We start from the raw sequence: 18,640 nt of genomic DNA, 5'->3' as shown, positions 1-18,640 counted from the left end.
AAAATTCAAACACTTTTTGCAGTGTTTTATTAGAACCTGCAAACATTATTAATTGCCTCAAAACAGTGGGCTAAATATCATCTACCAGTGGTAAAATGTGCATTTTTTATTTTCTTAGGAGCCTGGAAAGCATTGCACCCACGATCAGACCGTGAATGCAATGCCAGGCTCCTACAGACTGTAAGTAGAGCTGTCTGCCTGTACCTACAATACAAACAGGCAGTTACTGAATTGTAGAAAGATCAATGCAATGTGAGAACACTCACCAGCACTTATTGCAAACTACAACCTGTCAGCTGCAATGGCTGATGGAAGTCATAGTTACGGTAATTCATACACAGAATTCCCGGAATGAATGATGTGGCTGTGTGGTGGTGCCGCACTGTATTTGAATTAGACAGCTAGTGTGGGGAGAAGATTCGTTGCCCGCTGTCACAATGGAGGTTCAGGTCTGGGTGGTGGCAGGTGATGTTTAGAGTATAAATACGGTTGTAATGTAACATGTTAGTTATGGTGAACCTACCCTTTAAGTGTGAAAGTCATCCTTATCACTAAAATTACAATAAAGGCACCTTTACCCAGCCATAGATGGATCAAAATTTGGCTGGTTCAGCAGGCTAGTTGTACTGAAGTCGATCTATCAATTAATTTCAGTACAATTAACTTGTCTGGTTTTCTTTGTTCAATCACTGCCTGCAGCTGTAGTCGCCAGCAGTGATCATTGTATTCTGATGGCTAGAAAATTTTCTGCTTTCAGAATACTCTAGACAGTGTTGATGGGAGAATCAAGCAATTTTCTTTTACTCAAACCCAAGGTTGAATGAAGAAAATTACATAATGTATTTTCTGCCTTAGACTGTATTCTCCCCTGAGCAGATCGATTTCCAGGCGTTTTTATTTGAGCATGTAACACCGCCACCTGAAAAGCACGCGCTATGTTTGTGAAATTTAATGTTACACCTGAACTGCAGTTTGGTTTGGGTATAATTATTCCAAATTTTGACCTCAGCATCAGTCTGACTGGACTATAGGGTGTTCAGCCTGGCTGTAGGGGGCACTGTCTCTTCTGGCAGGCATGGAAACACAGTCTGGTTGGGTGCTTTAAGGTTACTTTCTTTCGGAGCCAGCCCAGTGAGAGTGTCACTCTTACTGTGCTTTCTGGGAGAGGATAATTAAGATGCGGATGTCACATGGTTCGGGGTTCCTGTCCAGACGTATGTTCTGACTCCATGGCCTGGTCCTCCTGACCAGCCCCCAGGAAGGCTATGGCCTGGGGTGGTGCGGATCCACCTGACTTTATGTCTCGAGGCTGGCTAGCCCGAGGCAAGGAAAATAAGGAAAGGATTCGGAAGTGGTCCGGTACCGTCTCTTGTTGTTTAGAGGCCCAGCAACTTCGTAGCTATCCAGGGGATGACTCTTCAGAAGAAGGCCACGTACGGGTTGGCTTCTTAGCAAGAGCCTGGTAGGGCTGAAGGACCTAAGTGAATACAATTTTGTGGGTATCACCGAACTGGCTGAAAGATACTGGTACCACACGAGTGTTCTACAAGTATTCAAGTTTCCTTGAACAACAAAGTCTGTGGCAGAGACTTATTCCCGATTTAAGCACCTTGTTGGCTCCTGGGCCTTGTGAGAGAGGGACTATCCAACTAGAGTGAACATCCAGCTGCGAATGGCTAGTCTCTAGATTTAGTCAAAGTAAGCAAGTTCTTTATTATTTACTTTGACACGAAGAGTACCTGGACTTTCCTCCTAACCCTCTGATCCTATACTGAGAGACTGTTCCTTGACTACGTTTTTGCAAATGAAAATCCCTTTAAGCGGATCTGTCTTCAGTCTCTAAAGTTTCTGGGCCATCTACCATGGGAACCCCTAGACACGCAAATCAAGGTGAAGAAGGTAACGGTAAGCCCAATCAAACCAGCAGCTCCTTCGGGGGTCAGTGCTACAAGCATTTTTGTGTGCATGTACAAGCATTTTAAAAGTGCATTTCAAGCATTTTAAATGTGTATTCAAGCCTACCTAGGCAATTTCCAATTTACTATTTCCCCTCCCCAGAGCAGTTTTATCTATTCTTTAATCAATGTGAAGGTACTTATGAGCTGCTATGTGTAAACAATTACCAAAGTGATAGGTAATTGCTGTTACTAGATATATAAAACAAAGAGCAGCTGTGACCATTAAAAACACTCAAACATAAAGTTAAAAATAGTGTAAATGGTGCACTTATTCTATTCCATATAAAGAATAATCTGTGCGAACCCAAGAGGATAAGGTTTAAAAATTATTGTGTAGTTATATACAGCTGAAATATAGGTGTCCAATCAATGAATTGTTCACAAAATGTTGAGGTGAAAAGAATAACAAAAAACAAACACAAAAAATAGTAAAATAAGGTTATGCAAAGAGACAAAGGGCCGGATGATTCTCCTACAAATTATATAAAGATCTTAAACTTTTGGAAAAACAAAAGGGGCCTGTCCACTGCCCTCAGGAATTGACCATCAGATCAAACAGTACTCCTAGGATGAAAGGTAAGGGATCTCTTTCAGGCTCTGGGTCACTTTCTCCCAACAGAATCCAGATCCCAGAGTCCACAAATCCTTCCATCCTTCCACTGATCCATCTGCATACTGGTGTATGAAATCCTTTAAGCTCCCAAAAGTCAGTTTTACTTAAAGTAAAAGAAAAATTTATAGCGCAATAAGTCTGATAAAAGCCATATTTATTAAGGCCAAAGATCATCTGTTCACATGTAAGCCAAAAAACTTGCATAGGGTAAAAGGACAGGATGAATCGCCGCCTCACCGCACTTCTGGGAATTGGAGTTACCGGAACTGATGTCACTGGCTGGGTGAAGTGTGGTGAGGAGGTGATTCATCCTGTCTTGCTACCCTATGTGAGTTTTTTGGGTTACATGTGAGCAGATTATCTTTGGTTTTAATAAATACGGCTTTACATCATCATTATTGCGCTATGAATTTTTGCCTTTACTTCGAGTAAAACCGACTTTTGGGAGCTTAAAGGATTTCATACACCAATGTGCAGGCGGATCAGTGGAAGGATTGTAGACTCTGGGACCCGGATTCTGTTGGGAGAAAGTCACCCAGAGGCTGAAAGGGATCCCTTACCATTCATCTTATGCTCGCTGTTTGACCTTATGGTCAATTCCTGAGGTGAGCCTGAAGGCGGTGGACAGGCCCCTTTTTTCTCTCCAAAGTTTAAGATCTTTATATGATTTATAGGAGAATCATCCGGTCCTCTGTGGATGGCCTGATGGTCAATTCCTGAGGGCAGTTGACAGGCCCCTTTTTTTTTCCCCCCAAAAGTTTAAGATCTTTATATAATTTATAGGAGAGTAATCCGGCCCTTTGTCTCTGTGCATAACCTTTTTACTATTTTTTGTGGGGTTTTTTTTGTTATTCTTTTCACCTCAACATTTTGTGCACAATTCATTGATTGGACACATATATTTGAGCTGTATATATCTACACAATTTTTAAACCTTATCCTCTTGGATTTGTACATATTGTTCTTCATATGGAATAGAATTATCGGAATTTGGAAGCCCCCTTTAACAAGGGGACCCCCAGATCCTGGCCTCCCCCCTGTGTGCAATGGTAACTGGGTGAAAATGGTAAAATGACATGACGCGGCTTGGGGACAAGTCCTTTATTAAAAAAATAAAAATGTCCCACGAAGTCCATTCATCTTCTTCTTCTCTCGCTCCGACAGACCGAAAAAAAAAAACCCTGCATACCGCCACCGATTAGCCTCCATGGGAGGCACCCACCGTAATGACCGTCCTTCTCAGGTGACAGTTATTTTATAACTGAGGGCAGGGGCCACACGGTGATGTCGCACAGGGACATCCCTATGGCTTCCCCGTAGAGGGGGGGCGGGGTCACCCGGTTATGATTTTTGGGGGGACCACCATGCTATTTTTTTTTATTTTGGCGCAGGGTTCCCCTTAAAATCCATACCAGACCTAGAGGGTTTGGTATGGAATTTGGGGGGACCCCCGCGCAATTTAAAAAAAAAAAAATTGGTTGGGATTCCCCTTAATATTCATACCAGACCCAAAAGGCCTGGTAATATACTGTGGGGGAATCCCATGCTGTTTTTTTCAATGACTTTTATGTGTATTGCCGGGACCGACACATTAATCACACACACAGTTTGGACTTGATGGACTTGTGTCTTTTTTTTCAACCTCACCTACTATGTAACTATGCATTATAGCCACAAGTACTTTTAACCACTTCAGCCCCGGAAGGATTTACCCCCTTCCTGATCAGAGCTCTTTTTGCAATTCGACACGGCATCGCTTTAACTGACAATTGCACAGTCGTGCGATGTGGCCCCCAAACAAAATCCCCACAAATAGAGCTTTCTTTTGGTGGTATTTGATGACCCCTGTGGTTTTCATTTTTTGTGCTATAAACAAAAAAACTGTGAAATTTTTAAAAAAACGCATTATTTTTAACATTTTGCTATAATAAATATCCCCCAAAAATCTATAAAAAAAAAAATTTTTTTTCCTCAGTTTAGGCCGATATGTATTCTTCTACATATTTTTGGTAAAAAAAACCGCAATATGCGATTATTGATTGGTTTGCGCAAAAGTTATAGCGTTTACAAAATAGGGGATAGTTTTATGGCATTTTATTAATAATTTTTTTTTTTACTAGTAATGGCGGCGATCAGCAATTTTTATCATGAATGCGACATTATGGTGGACACATCAGATATTTTTGACACATTTTTGGGACCATTGTCATTTATACAGCAATCAGTGCTATACAAATGCACTGATTCCTGTGTAAATGACACTGGCAGTGAAGGGGTTAACCATTAGGGGGCAGTGTAGAGGTTAAGTGTGTCCTGGGGAGTGTTTCTAACTGTGGGGGGCATGGCTACGTGTGACACGTCACAGATTTCTGCTCCCGATCACAGGGAGCCGGGATCAGTGACACTGTCACTAGGCAGAATGGGGAGATGCTTGTTTACATCAGCATGTCCCGTTCTTCCTCCCCGTGAGGCGATCGTAGGTGTCCCCGTGGTGATATTTAGTCCGCGGGACCCGCGACCCGACTCACGGAGCTTGCCACGGGCGCATGTGCGCCCACAGGCTGCCTCTTAAAGGGCCATGTACAGGTAAGTTAGTTTGCCTGTACGAGCCCTTCTGCCAACGTATAGCGGCGTGAGGCGGTCGGCAAGTGGTTAAATTCCTTTTTTTCCTTTATAAATGTCATTTTGTGCAGGGACTGTTTTAAACACGGGAAACATGCGCCACTTTACAGACATACTATAGACACCCCCAGGTAGGAAATTTGAAGGAATATTTTATTTTTATTGTTTCACTTTAAGCATTATTAAAATCACTGCTCCCGAAAAAATAACCGCATGTAAAACTTTTCTTGCATTGATACATGTCCCTTGGGGCAGGACTCAGGTCCCCAAACACGTTTTATGACAATAACTTGCATATAAGCCTTTAAAATTAGCACTTTTGATTATTCATGTTGGTGACTTTAACGGTGTTTGCGTGTTCGAACAAATTGTTTGCCTGTTCGCATGTTCTGCTGCGAACCGAACCGGGGGTGTTCGGCTCATCCTTAGTTCTTGTCAGTGTGTTGCTGGGTACTGAAGTAGGTAGACTGATATTGCAGAATATGCAAGTAACATCATCCGAGGAGTCAGGAAAAATACCAGAACATCTGAAGGTAGTGTGTAATGACTTTATATCATAGTAGCTCTGGGCAAGGTCATAGGGGGAGTGTATATGCAAAATCTAACCCTGTTAGCTCTCATTAGATGATGCTTAGAGATTTAAAGGAATGCTTTTCTCCTGTCACATTGGGAACTACAGTATATTTTCATTATGCATATTCTCTAAACTATACTAAAGCAAATTGCTGTGATGATATAATAGCTGTGACATGGCAGCAGGGTGCACAGATCTTCCAACAATGTCAGTCATAGCTTGCAAACCAAGCGGAATTGCTATAGATGAGGTAGAGCTGAACACATCAGACGCTCGTGCTCTGAAATAATACACAAAGATATTGTAAAATCGTAACACAAACAAATATTTCTAAGTTTAAAACAATAGCTCTATCTTTTGTTGGGGTAGGTAATCAAAAACCGTAGGATGACCAAATAGCCTGTGAAAGAAGCTTCAGGCTGTCGGAGATGGGGGGCAGTTAAAAAGCACCTCAATGATATGAACTGTTTTTACCTTAGATGTTTTGGGTCACATCATGACAGAAGGGCATGTGCGCTTTCAGTGTACAGTCTATTTGATGGTTGGTGGTGGATGGTTTGAATTGTTAGCCAATAAGAATTTACCAAATATTTACCATACAGCACAGCAAATTTAATAACACATATGCTAACGGCCTGTCCCATCAAAAGAAGCTTGCGGACCATGAACACAGTTGAAATACCTTTTAAGCCAATCTCCTTGAATTCTTTAAAATGTGGAACATGTTGTGGCACAGACTATGTAAGGAGTTGAAAGTTATTTATGTAAAAATATTTTTTTTTAAAGGTCCTGGAAGAATCATTTTTATTGCAGCATTTGTCTGGACTGTGGAGATTATCCATCGCTCGCTGTCCCTGTGACCACTTGTCATTAGGGCTGGTAGTGCGAGAACACTAACAAAGAGAACAATAGAAAAACTTAGAAAGGTTCCACCACTGTCCCAATATACTAAAACTAGCATGTTTTAGTAGTTTGGGTGCACTTTGAGGGTTTTTCACATTTACTTTTTTTCTTCCTAAAAGTGAAAGGAAAATATTCCCACTGGGGGCATACACAGTAATTTAAAAAATAACACAGCCTGTTTGCTTTTAGTAAATCAACCCCTTGAAGTTCAGCAATCATTCTAAAAGCCCAAGATCTTAGAGTTGGAGTGTAACTCACGCACTGCAAGAATAATATATTGCTCAACTGTAGTTTTTTATTAAATGGCAGTAAAGTAAGGCAATTGCTTTAAGGCTGAATTCCAGGAATTTAGCCACTTTATGAAAAGTGAAGGCATACTATGAGTTGGGTATATCTGATGGTTTATGGCTCTGCCAGAGCATACACTGAGATAGAGAGGCACACAGAGCAGCTATATCTGCCCCTTCCCTTTGCTGCCCATTTAGAGAAGCCTTTGTATTTTGGGAATGAGTTCACGTAATACAAAGGCTTCTGTGATAAGGGGAGGGAAGGGGCAGGCATAGCAGTTGATTCTATTGTTGAAGATGCTTAGACCTGAATAATTAGAGTCAGGCTCCCAGAAATACAGTGATAGCCATCTTCAGCACAATAAAACTATCAGATGTAAATAATAGATATACGTCCAGGAGATGTCATGCATTTCTTTGAACTGGACTCATGGTGTACCTTCACTTTTTACCAAGAGCTGAATTCCTGGAGTTCAGTTTTAAGGTAAATTACCTTTACTTTTGGATGAGTGTGCATTGGTGACTGCAACTCTAGTTAAAGGATAAGTCTACCCTAACACTAAAATCTCTACATCTACAGACATCCACAATCTAACACTAACCTATCTAACCCTGTAAAGAAGAAATCAGTATACATACCTTTTTTGAAGCCGATCCGACCCAATCCCATGCTGAGCTGTCATCTGTGGTTTTGCTGTGTAGATGGGTGCAGAGGACACAGCCAACAATGGAAGCCCCATAGTAAGTCTATGGATGATGTCACCTCCCATTCATTTCAGAGCCGTTGTTGACTGTGTCCTCTGCAGAGCTTTCGCCGCTGGAGACTGGATCGGCTTCAAAAAAGGTATGTATGTGTATGTATTGTGGCAGTGTGGTACCCCACCAGCGGAAGGATGCAGGGTTCTCAACCAGGCAGGTTGAGGAGTTCCAACAAATTTGCTTATTTAGGAGGAAACTGGATTTTTAGTTTCCTCATTGTTTAGGAAAATCTATTTTGGGATCTGGAGCCTGAGGATTTTGTAGCGATCTGTTTGGGATGAAATCCCCAGTCCTGGGTCCTGATTTTGAGACTCACTAGCACACTGACTGGTCAGGGGTGTGCTGCACTATTTGTAGACACCTAACCATGATTCTGGGCTCCACCCTCCCGAGGAGTCCAGGCGAGCAAGGGAGAAGTATGCATGTCTGCTCAGTTCCGTCTGTCAGAGCAGACAGAGGGTCCAAGCCGGTGGGCTAGAACATCAAGGAAGCTGGAAAAGAGTGCTGATGTACAGGGTTTGTACAGGAACTCTGTTATAGAGCCAAGAGGGCTGAAGCATAAGCCTGAACAGAGGAGCTGCTCAAGAGCCAGGTGGCTTGGTATTTTCTGTTTATTACTACTGTGAAGTTGAAACCCCTGTGTGGGAATTTTGGATGGACATTTTCTTTCTTTAATAAAAGTGGGCCTACAAGCCCTTAAACGGCATATCTGGTGTGTACTCTGCTTACTGGTAGGCTCTACACTGAGCTAAACAACCCCCAATGTTACAAATGGTACTCAGATGCGGACATAATGGAATATCCTCACATATACCAGTTAACTATTTCCTGAAACTGCCTGTGCTCTGCAGCAGGTGCTGTACCTGGAAGGGAGAGGCCCCTTAAAGAGACAGTGCTCCTGTTGTTGCTCTGTGCAGTGGTTTGACTGTGAATATGGAGAGTCCACCAGTGTTTGAATCGGCTGTGGACTGGTGCAAGTGGCACCTGGCAGTGCTAAACCAAGCTACAGAGGAAAGCAAGCCAACCCTCAGTGCAAGGGGAGAGCGCCTGGATGTCCATAACTGGAAGAGGGGTGTTGTTGCCCCTGGCAACGCTGCTGCAGTTAAAACAGTTGCCACTTTGAAAGATGTGAATGTGTCACAGGATAAGACAGGATTCAGCAGAGAGAAGCCCATGCTATATGCAAGGAGAGAGGCTGACCAAAGGCTAAGACCGAGAGTGGTTGCCCATAGCAACACAGCGGAAGCCAGTCGGGCTGTCTGTGTACCATGGGGTATGTCTAAGCAAGTTGCTTCAAGAAGAGAGGATACATCATGTTGGAGAGAGCCAGCAAAGTTCTGCTGGGAGAGTGCGGTCTCCCATGGCGACAAGAGTGCAAGTTGTACCTGAATAGAGGAGCTGAAGTGGAGATTTGGCTAAGCGTCCCCACAAAGAGGCCTATGCATTCCAGCCAGCTGTGAATCACCAGGAGAGAAGCGCCCTGGAAAAAAGTCGTTCAGTACCATGCCTGGAATGTGGCCAGCTGGGGCATGGCATGTTTTCTTTCTTATGGAATACGGCTGGAGATAATATTGCTGAGCAAATGTTTTTGTCTGCAGGCCCAAAATCCTGTGCAAATATGTTTGCAGTCACCCCTGGCAACAAGTAGGAATTTCCTGTTGTGTGTCGGCAGGGGGTGCTAAACGGTGGGAGATACCTGCTGTAGTTTCATCCCGTGTCCACCAGGGTGAGTTGGCCAGTAAAAGTGCAGCAGAGGATTAGTTTGTGAGATGCCGTACTCAAATGAAGATGCTGACCCCTTCTACTGTGGAGGGTAAAACTGTCTTTAATGGAATGATGACTGGAAATGCTGAGTTTATGTGGAAAAGGACTGGTTACAAGACTGTCAATGATGTGAGAGTGACCCCAGTTAGTGGGGCCACTGAATGTGTTTTTGAGGGTGACTTTTCCCTCTGCAGTACCCTGAACGATGGGGAGGCAGGGGTTAAAGTCAGACCTGCACCTGGCTGTGCTTCTCAAGAGGGGAATAGTGATGTGTCTAATGTCTGCCAGTCTCAAGAGCTAAAATGCTGTTAATGTTAATGAAAAGTTTTCTGCTGGGAAAACCCCAGGTTCTAGCAAAGCAAAAGTTGTGGTTAAAGATGGGCTGTTGCCCATAGCAACTGGTGGTAATCCAGAACAGTTGTCCCTAGACATCTCCAGGCAACTTCATGTATTGGAGCTGGAGGTTGCTCTGGACAACTATGATGTCACTCTGGTGGGGAAGAGTGGGACTGCACCTTATAATGGTAATATCTTAGTGCACGCGCTAATACTAAAAATGTGCAGGTGAATAGTGGGTTAATGCAACCTGTAGAAAATGTAAAGGTCTGTGAAGTTTATGAAACGCTATCCAAGCAAGGTGGTAAATATGGTGTATTACAACCTATTGTGTTAAAACACGTATTACCGCAATCTGACATGATTTACAATGGCTGGTGTAATGAATCTGCAACTAAGCCTGTCTGTTCTTATGTGTCTCCTTGGGCAGATGGATCGGTGCTGAGGAGTACTGCTGAAAGGAGCTCACATACAATAGATTAGGGTTGTTGGGGTAAAAATCGAATCTCCCTGATAGATGCACAAAAATAAGGTGGACACTGTTTCTGCTGTGCCAGCAGAAGGGACTGTAGAACAGCTTGTACCTGAGGGCGCGGTAGCTGCTGCAGGGGTTAACCCGCGTGAGAAAGATGGACCAAATGAGGGCGAGCACACAGCAGAAACTTTGTCTGCGATCCACAAAAGTAATGTTGGCATGGAGTGTCCAAGTGATGTCACTGGTAATGATCTGGAGCAGTTCATTGATACTGAGCCTAAGAATTTGGGTATGAGTTCAACACCTGGCAGCGCTCTGGTAGAGCACCAGGCTGTGGTTATCTCCAGCTGGAAGGATGTTCGTTTAAAAGTTGCAACACGTATACTGCACCAGTGGACAAACCACGTGAGATGGAAGGCCCAAGCATTGACCAGAAAACAGCAGAGATCCTGATCGGGGCTCAGACAGAGGTGGTTAAGGAGACTGGGGTCACCAGTCCAATAATAGGTTTAGGTGACAAACCTGATAAGGTCCCTGAGACAGGGAAATGTGTAAAAAGTGCAGTAAGATTTGTATGTGGATCAGACGAGAGCTCATCTGTCCTGGTTTTGGATAGAAATCCAGGTGGTATTAAAGGTCAGGTGGTAAGACAGTTGCCTGCTGTGTGGGTGACACCAGGGGAGGTGGCATCTTGTGAGGTTTTCGTGGGTGATTGCCACCCTTTGGTGTGTGTGCCCTCTGCAGGCACTGTCCTAACAAATGCTGAGAGAGGTGTTGGGAAACCTGGGAACCTGAGGTGTGGAGGTAGAAGGGTTGATCGAAAGGCCAGGGGGACCCCGTTAAAATTTCAGGAAGCAAAGGGCTTTTAGAAGAGGACCCGGAAAAAAAGATTGGGAAGGACTCATTAGAGCCTGTAGCAGACTGACAGTGATGCTTAGAGGGAGAAACCAAAGGAGGCATTGGGTAGAGTTCTCCTTTGGAAAAAAATGTATTTTGGGATCTGGAGCCCGGGGATTTCGTATCGATCCGGGTGGGATGAAATCCCCAGTCCTGGGTCCTGATTTTGAGACTCACCAGCACACTGACTGGTCAGGTGTGTGCTGGACTATTTGTAGACACCTGATCATTGTAATGCTCCACCCTCCCGAGGAGTCCAGGCGAGCAAGGGAGAAGTGTGCATGTCTGCACAGTTCCGTCTGTCAGAGCAGACAGAGGGTCCAAGCCGGTGGGCTGGAACAGCAAGGAAGCTGGAAAAGAGTGCTGATGTACAGGGTTTGTACAGGAACTCTGTTATAGAGCCAAGAGGGCTGAAGCATAAGCCTGAGCAGCGAGGCTGCTCGAGAGCCAGGTGGCTTGGTATTTTTTTGTTCATTACTACGGTGAAGTTGAAACCCATGTGTGGGAAATCGGGGTGGACATTTTCTTTCTTAAAAGAGGGCATACAAACCTTTAAATGGCATATCTGGTGTGGACTCCACTCACTGGTAGGCTCTACACTGATCTAAACAATCCCCAATGTTACAGTATGTATGTATTTGTATACATGTATGTATTTGTTCTTTATAGAACTAGATAGGTTAGGCTTATATCATGGATGCCTGTAGATGTAGCAATTTTAGTGTTAGGGAGGACTTATCCTTTAATGGAAATAGCAAGAACCTATACTTCAAACTCCAACAGGAGGTAATCTGAAGTTACCTGTAGAGTTAAAGCGGAGTTCAGCTCCCCCCGCACATACTGTAACTGCTGACTTTTAATAATAGGACCCTTACCTGTCCGGGAATCCAGCGATGTGGCACCCCAGCCGATGTTTCTATCAGCTTTAGAGTGCTGCCACCACCATAGCCTGTAAGGGAGACTGTCAGTGAAGCCTTGCGGCTTCACAGCCGGTTACCTAAAGCACATGTGTGAAGTGCGCTGTGCTCTCTAATTGGCCAGGAGAAAGGAGCAGGGAGGAGGAGGGGGGCAAACTTCTGATGTACCTCTCCGCAACAAGGTCCGGCAGAAGTGGGGACGGGTACCTGTCAAAAACAGGTACCCACTCCCCCCAGAAAGGTGCCAAATATGGCACTGGAGGGGGGAGAGATAGATAAGGGAAGCCTCCACGTTAGGGTTGAACTCCTCTTTAAAGATCTAGCTACTGAATCATGAAAGATTTTACTACCAAATTATCTTTCTATGGAAATATCATGGTAAAACCATGCATATTAGCCCTGAGAGAATTTACATGCTTGTGCCTATAGAGAAAGAAGAAGTGCATCAGCACCTCTTTAAAAAAAATGTATTCAACCCAGCCATTTAATTTCCCAAGAAGCCATGGCCAGAGGGATGTCTGTCATGGTTAAGAAGGGGCTACAGACAAACTGATATTATGGCTAGATTAAGGAAGCCTCCCCCTTGGTGTTTGAAAGCATTTAACATCAGTCTTGTTATTTAAAGATTGCTACCTATCCAGACCTATAAAAATGACCATGTTTTACACCTTCTGTCTGTGTGTTGGCAAATGTGTCTTGCAGTCTGATAGTGGAGTCAAATGGATGTTTGTTTTTGACTGCGGTGAGGTGAAAATTTGCAGTAGCAGAATGGAAGTTTTTTTTCTTGAAATAATGAAATTGTAATTGTGAATGTGGTTTTCATTCAGTAAAATTGTAAGCAAGTCTAGCATTCCTGTCAAATAGTTGTGTATGGCCAATAGAGAAGTGATAAAAATTTGTGACAGCTAGTACCTTCTGAAAGCAGCTATATGGCAAGTGACCAAAGTGACAAAAATAGTGACAGCTGATGTAATATGGGAAATAATTGAAGTGACAAAAATAAAGACATCTGCTTGGTTAAAACGATGCAGTTCACGAGTTCATGGACTGGATGATGATGTTGGAATATGCATAAGGAAAAATGTCCTAAGTATGCAAAATAGCTGAAATGAAATCTTTGAGGTGGCCAACATTATCCCAAAAGTAAAATGATCACAAAGCACTGTGAGAAATAGTGAAGGCTCTCGGCATTGCAGCACTGCAAAACGTTCAGCTATTCTTGCACCCTGAATCTGGTAACATGTCCCTTCAATGTTTATTGAATGTACAACAAGGTTCCCAAGTAAAAGTCAAAACAATGTAAAAATGCTGATAAGCAATTTTCTTGCAAACCACTTGACATTTACAACTGTCTAAAGCAAGCTCGCCTAATAAAGGATACATTTCCAACCAGGCAAATCAATTTTCTCTAATTTAAGGGCATTCTTTAGGGGCCGAAGAAGTTGTGCCCAGTCTAGTTTCCAGGTTTGTTTTGTATACAGATGGAGCTAGAAATATGGCACTGTGGATATTCTTGCTTTTTAAAATACCTTCTTCTCTGCAGCTCACATTTTCTGTAGCCAGAAGCTTTGTAGTGGTCCTGAGAAATAGATATAAACTAAGGTCTAAGACCTCAAAACTTTCATGCCAAAGACCACAACCCATAACATAAGGTTTCTAGTAAGCTACTAAGCCTATATGAAACAAAAATGCTATTTCCACCATTTACTATAATACATGTTGGGAAATGTGGTCTGTTTTTGCTCTAATCTTGTTTACCCTCTCAATAACCATTTTGTCTGAAAAAAGGACGGAAACCAAAGAAATGTCTCCATGTATTGTACTGTTCCTGCATTGCTAATTGTTCTAATTGTGAGCCTGAGATTATGTCACTAAATGCTTACTGAATCCTGCTGTATCGCTATCCACGATCATTTTTGAGAGAACAAAATACTAAGTAAATCATATTAAATGACATCAGTGTACTGCTTTTGTGCATATGTGTGATAAACTAATATATATATATATATATAGTTAATCCAGCTATTCACATGAACGCTCCAATAATGTTTACATACAATTAGCTATCTGGCTTACAGGCCCGCCATCTAAGCTTTAAATATGTCATTCTCTGTGTTTTATACGCATGTCATATATAATTCTCTTTCATTTAGAAGCAAAGATGAGACAGCAGAAACGATATATATTGTACATATATGTATATACATCATATAGTATGTTAATTTAGCAGAAAAAAAAAGATGTATATTTCAGTAGTACCAGTACAAATTAGTATCAATAAAGAAAAATAGTCACACTTTCGAGTCTAATTCATTCCCATTCCATTTTAATTAATTAAGCATATTTGCAAATCCAAGGTTTCGGTACTGTTTTAATATAGGTTCAGGTTCTTTGGACATTTACCTTTGCAGTGCAGATCTATACCTTGAAATGAATATGCCTGTGCAGTGCCTATGTGCAGAGCAATTGGTGAGTGAGTGCTGTGGATGGGAGGGGGTTGGATGTTTACAAGGATGATGCAGATAAACTGCAGGTCCCACATGATGGATGTCATTGTGCTGCTAATTTTTGTGTGTGTGTGCATGGTGTCTTTGTGCATGTCCCAAAACAGAACAAATGATGTATATGTGATTCCTTAAACTAATATTTTCTGAATGACGATACTCCTCCTCTGCATCAATACACGTAAATAAACTTAACTGTTACTACAAAAATAACATCGAACAAACGTGTATTTGTTGTTGCGACCTTTTTATTTTGATCTCTACCTGCATTTGTGTCATGAGTTACATGGCTTTTTGTATCGCATGCATAACCCTGCATAGATATCGTTCTGTACAACTACAGTGTCATTGATCTACCACATATGCAGTACCCATGGTATATCCCCCAGGTTATCCGCACCTATATCCGCATATGTATTTGGAATTTTTACTTTACCTGTCTTGTGTTTGCCTTTGTTCCCTCGGTGCTGCTTTTGTAGCATATCCCTGGGTTACTGTTGTAGGCTAGGTATAGATGTGGTATGTCCTCTGTATGCAGAAAGCTTCGTCCACTGCAGCCACTGCTGATCTCTTTCACATTATTTCTTCCAATGAGATGGAGGGAGGAGAGAGAGCAGGAGGGAGAGTGAAAAGGGACGAAAAAGAGAGAGGGAAGAGGGTGGAGAAAGGGGGAGGAAGAGGAAAAAAAAACAAAAGGAGGAGGGAGAAAATGAGAGATTAGATGATATGGGAGGGAGAAAGAAAGGGACAAAAGAAAAGCGTCAGTGAAGGAGGGAGGTTGTGTTTGGAAGTCATCCTTCCTGATGTTCACTGACTCCTTGTCCTTGTGTTAGTCTTAATTTGCTTTGCTGCTTTCTGACTGATCCATGCTGCAAACCTGCAGTAATTACAGATTTTCTGCATTTCACTGCTATTCCTTTCACTTATTTTATCTTCATCCCTACAAAAAAAAAAAAATTATTTCTCGTCAAAACATCCTTCCAAAGGCTTTAATTACTAGGTCAGTGGTATTTCACAACCATATTCCCTATCCATAAATCTTGCGTTTTTTTCCTTGTTTTGCTTGCTTCGGATCTGCTGCATGTTTGTTGACATTGACTGGCACCATCCCCAGTATTAATAACCAAGTAAATGTTAATCAATAGAAAGCCATGGGTCATTGACAAATGTGCAGCAAATCCCCTAATCTAGATAAATCCTGATTATTTCCACTGGACAGATATTTACTGGGAATACAGAGATTTGTGGAGGTGAGAGCAGCAAATGCAGATCCCATTGGATGCGATTGGCAGCGGATCTTTATAAATCAAGCAGTTGGCATCTGATGAATAAGCCAGAAATAATACAGTTAAAAGGGGTGAACAATCACACTCCACTTTTTTAAATCAGTAAACTATTGAAGAGTTTTGAAAACCTAAAGAGATGCCACGGCGGTGAACTGTTCTTTACAGCACCGGTACTGATTGTGTGAGTATAGCAGACAAGCCCTCCCAGTCCTATCAATATCTGCAGAACACAAGTAAGAAATGATTTGCAATGAAGTTTTGATACGTTTTTAAAATGTCCTTTTTGCTCATGGAGGTGATTTTTTTTTTTCTCAACAAAACTGTGATTTCTGTTTAAATCCTCATTTATAATCCCGCCACAATAATCCTGCCACTCTAATCCAATCAATTTAGATTTACAATCTGCCACATAATTTATGATGGGGTAAAGCTGTATACAGCAGGGATTGTTCTATATTATTAACAATCCTTTTTCCCTTAAGATTGCAGTCTATGGTTGTCTTTCAGTACTATGGGCAGTCAATGGATTCTCTCTGTGAACCTGACAGTCTTTGACAGTTGTTCTGTAACCTTGCAGTCTAAGCCCTTGTACACACGGTCGGACATTCCGATGGAAAATGTCCGATCGGACCGTGTTATCCGATAACCCGACCTTGTGTGGGCTTGATCTGACTTTTTCCGTCGGAATGTTCGACCAACAAAGTTTGGGAGCTGGTTATAAGAATTTTCCGACAACTTGATCCGATAGGACTTTATCCGATCATTTGTAGAGAATTCCGATCGGACAAAGTGTGTCGCATGCTCATATCAAATTCCTAGACCAAAGCTATTGGCTACTAGCCTGAACGTAGTCCCGTCGTAATGAAATAATGTCATCACGTTACGAACGATCGGATTTTCTGACAACTTTGTCCGACCGTGTGTATGCAACACAAGTTTCGGACAAAATCCGAATGTCTGACCGTGTGTACAAGGGCTTATACAATATAGCAGCTCTTTTTAATAACATGGTAGTGATAAACCTTTTTTTTAATTATTTGTATGAGTTTGCAAGTCCAGTATGTTTCAACATGGATATTAGTGTGATGGTGGTGCAACAATAAGCACCTACAAAGCACCGGCAATGAAAAATATCTAAAGGCGCGTTCAACATTTTAAGATATCTTGAATCGCAGGAAAATAAGGTCTATGTGTTCTCAGTTATCTGCAGAAAGTTGAAAGTTTTGATCTTAAACAGCAAGCTATCCTTTTCACTTTCTTCTTTAACCTTCAAACACAGCATATTCTAATCTACCTCATTTTCCCCCATCTGAGAGGAATCATTCACATGCCTAGAGCTGTTAATATTTTCCAGCAATTATAAATCCATTGCCTAATTCTTCTTGTCTGACATTTCCAATGATATGCTCTGCAAATGACAATAATACTATACAGCTGTCATACTGCTTTAGGGCCCATTTATACCCATGTTTGCAGAGGTTTGCCATTGTTTTTAATGGTGCTAGTTCACATATAGGTAGCTTGCTGACATAAATTTTCCAAAAAAGGTTATGGTGATATGTCATCCACTGATGTATAGGTGCTTTGGATAGAACAGTGAGGCATGTCAGTGCATCATTAAATGCGTAAAAAACTTGAAAATGTGCTGCAAAGCACACGTATAAATGTAAATACAGCCTTATCAGTCTTTGACCAATCTCTAATTCAGTGGTCAATTATATTACTTCTTAGCACTGAGCAATGCATTACGAGGATAATTATTATATTATCTCATGTATTGCCTATACCTAGAAATATATGTTTTTTCTGAAACCTAATTCTAATATCCAGTGGGTGTTCTTAAGCCTTTATACCCTGCAGTTCTAAGGTTCTCTATACTGCCACCAGAATCTCCTGCATTATCTCATTTGCATGAGGGATAAGTGTGAATATTTGTTACACATAGCCCAGTTGTCAGTGCCTATTTTTGTTATACACTATGACAGACATCTCAAGTCTCCTGCGACTCGCTGGATACTACCGCATTTGATGGTGGGCTCACGGGCACCCGCGAGTGCGGCACGATCTCTCGGCTGAAACTGCGCTATCACTCAGTCTGGAGTAATCACAAACAGCGAGTGTCTCCTGCTGTGTCATGCAGCTTTAGTCTTAACTGTTCGGCAGCCATCCACTGTAACAAAGCCCCGCCTCCTCATCCATGATAGACGGAACACTGATTCATTTTCCCAGCATTGTATCAGTGTTCAGTTGACCATCTATCATGGATGAGGAGGCGGGGCTTTGTTACAGTGGACGGCCACTGAACAGTTAAAGCGGTTCTTCACCTTAAAGGGGAAGTTCCGCTCATCTGATCCCTCCCCCCCCTCTGGTGCCACAATCGGCACCTTTCAGGGGGGAGGGGGGTGCAGTTACCTGGATAATCCAGGTATCTGCACCCACTTCCAGGCAGACCGCCACAGACCCCCGCAGACGCCCCCCCCCCCCCCCGTTGTGTTCTGGGAAACACACAGTTCCCAGGACACAGCGGGGACCAGAAGAGACGCGCAGCGCGACTCGCGCATGCGCAGTAGGGAACCGGGCAGTGAAACCGCAACGCTTCACTTCCCGATTCCCTGACAGAGGGTGGTGGCGGTGGCAGCAGCGAGACGAGCGATCGCTCGTCATCTGCCGCCGACATCGCTGGACCCTGGGACAGGTAAGTGTGATTTTATTAAAAGTCAGCAGCTGCAATATTAGTAGCTGCTG

The 18,640-nt window shown here is 42.6% G+C and overlaps 1 protein-coding gene across 1 annotated transcript in view; it reads right to left on the bottom strand.

The window, feature by feature from the left end:
- The window catches only part of AMIGO1 (adhesion molecule with Ig like domain 1), a 41,821-nt gene extending 26,435 nt beyond the window's left edge, over positions 1 to 15,386 (bottom strand). The window contains exon 1 of the mRNA XM_077481341.1: positions 15,046 to 15,386. The gene's annotated coding sequence lies outside the window, so the exon portion shown is untranslated. The remainder of the gene's footprint in view (positions 1 to 15,045) is intronic.
- Positions 15,387 to 18,640: the final 3,254 nt, after the last annotated feature.

Source organism: Lithobates pipiens, unplaced genomic scaffold (assembly GCF_037356315.1).
Source record: "Lithobates pipiens isolate NorthernLeopardFrog02 unplaced genomic scaffold, aLitPip1_a1.2 Scaffold_16, whole genome shotgun sequence".
NCBI classification, from domain to species: domain Eukaryota; kingdom Metazoa; phylum Chordata; class Amphibia; order Anura; family Ranidae; genus Lithobates; species Lithobates pipiens.
The sequence above is the reverse complement of the archived record's forward strand: the minus strand, read 5'-3'. Positions and strand labels throughout refer to the sequence as shown.